Source organism: Choristoneura fumiferana, chromosome 8, assembly GCF_025370935.1.
Source record: "Choristoneura fumiferana chromosome 8, NRCan_CFum_1, whole genome shotgun sequence".
Taxonomy (NCBI): domain Eukaryota; kingdom Metazoa; phylum Arthropoda; class Insecta; order Lepidoptera; family Tortricidae; genus Choristoneura; species Choristoneura fumiferana.
In genome coordinates, this window is record NC_133479.1 from 18733741 (window position 1) to 18736214 (window position 2474).

A 2474-nucleotide genomic window follows, 5' to 3' on the forward strand; every position below is an offset into this window, starting at 1 on the left:
CTAGGCCTACAAAGAAATCGTTGACTTGCGAGCCGCAAAGTAGACGCCAGCAAATTATGCAAATCTGTGCTGATAGATACGTACGCAACGTGAGACAGGCCGGCATTGTGCAGTATGACTAACTACTTTATATGGCAGTCACCGAAACTAGGGGCAAAGAGTAACTATAGAATGGAGTGTCAAGAAATTTGCCATCGAGGATTTAAAGGCTCGAAAAAATTGCCTATAATAAGGATACCAGTTCGGGGAGAAAAGTCCTCGAGTGGCGACCGCGAACCGGAAGGCGAAGCGTTGGCAGGCCTCCCACCAGGTGGACTGACGACATGACAAAACTAGGCTATCGGTGATCGCAAACTAGTTACGAGCACTCCATTAATTGCAGGATGCTCCTAGCGTTTTAATCACACTTAAGTTATGGACACAGATTTTAGCAAAGCACAAAAATATTTCACACCTCCTTTGAAACCGCCAAGAATTTTCTATTATCAAAAACTTAATTAATTTACGACGTTGACCCCCTGTTTCACCATCCAATGATTAAATTTATTTGACGGATAAATGTGATGCCGTCTCTGTTTGTTTTGTTCGAATAGACTGTAACACCATTTATACTGTATTCTAGCAAATAAACGATTCTGATTCTGATTCTGATTCTGACGGCATTACATTTATCCGTCAAATAAAAATAATCAATGGGTGGTGAAACAGCACCTTAGAGTAAATACTTATAAATAAATATTATAGGAGAAGTGCCCCAATCGACCTAGTCCCAAACTAAGCAAAGCTTGTACAAGACTACTGATAAACATACTTATACATATAAATGAATACATATTCTTAAATACAGACAGTCGCATTATTCATACAAATATCTGCCCCGATCGGTAATCAATCCCGGGACATCAAGTTTCATAGTCAGCTTCTCTAACCCCTTAGCTATCGGATCGGCGAAGTCGGAAGTAGTTCAAAGTCAAAGTCAAAATACCTTTATTCAATTTAGGCTATAACAAACACTTATGAATATCAAAAAAAATCTACCACCGGTTCGGAAAATCCGGCAAGAAACTTAACGAGGTATATTTTTTTTAAACAGATTTACAATATTATTAAATGATATATAGATATCATCACAAGTATTAAACACAATTTTATTTTTAAAACAGTTGTTTTTTAACCCCCGACGCAAAAAGAGGGGTGTTATAAGTTTGACCGCTATGTGTGTCTGTCTGTCTGTCTGTCGCACCGTAGCTCTTAAACGGGTAGACCGATTTGAATGAGGTGTTTCGTTTGAAACCAGGTTTTCAAGCGATGGTTCTTTGACAGGTTTTATCAAATTTATCAGCCGTTTTTGAGATATTGAACTTTGAAGTGACAAAGTCGGGGTTATCCAACTTTTTGTTGGTTAGGTTATCATAAAACCAGCTACTGGTCTCTTACTATTCAAACACCCCCCCTTTTACCACATAATCTTTGCCCGCATTACAAATTCACTATTAATAATTTATCCAGAGCCAGCGTGGGCTAGACAATGCGCGGCCGTTACTGATTTTTATTAGTAATGCGCCTGCGCGGCGCGGCATTCATCAGTCGTAATGGGCTATTTGACAGCTGATCATTCTATCGTGCGCCATACTGGTTCACTTTGCCTGTACAATAGTTTTTGTCGTACCTACGAAGTCCTACTAATCCTACTTATTTATTTATTTCAACAAAGGGTATGTATTATAATACCGATAAACGAAAGACCGAATTTCACAAGACCTATGGACGGAAGGCCGAATATTAAAACGTCGAATGGATATATGACCGAAAGTTTGAAATCCCGAAAGTACATTTGACCGGCAGCCTAAAACCCGAAGACTACAATCCCGAAGATCAAAATACCTACACTAGAAAGGTCGAAAACTCATAATGCCGAACAGTCATAATCACTACAAGTAAAATAATCGACAATCAATATATCGAAAATCAAAATACCGAAACTGCCGTTATACCAAAGACGAAACAAATATAGCAGGAAAAGATTTGTGCGAGCGAGCGAAGCGAGCGAGCAAGACGGTTCGCAGCAGAAGCGACTCGGATAGGTTAGGTTCAGAAGGCTAAGGCGGGAACGAAGCGGAGCGGAGCCTTAGCCTTCGATGTTAGGTTTTTTTTTTATAGCAGGCAAGATACTTAACTGCCACTAAGAAAGTAGGTTGGATAAGATTCAACAGCAAAGATCATTTGTGAAGCAATATTATCCGGGCTGCTATAAAAAAAAACCTAACATCGAAGGCTAAGGCGGGAGCTACGCTCCGCTTCGCTCCCGCCTTAGCCTTCTGAACCTAACCTATCCAAGTCACTTTTGCCTCGAACCGTCTTGCTCGCTCGCACATATCAAACTTTTTTTTTGCTTTCGGTATTTTGTACTTTCGGTATTTTGTACTTTCGGTATTCTGAATTTCGATTTGTTAAGTGTCGATATTTCGACTGTA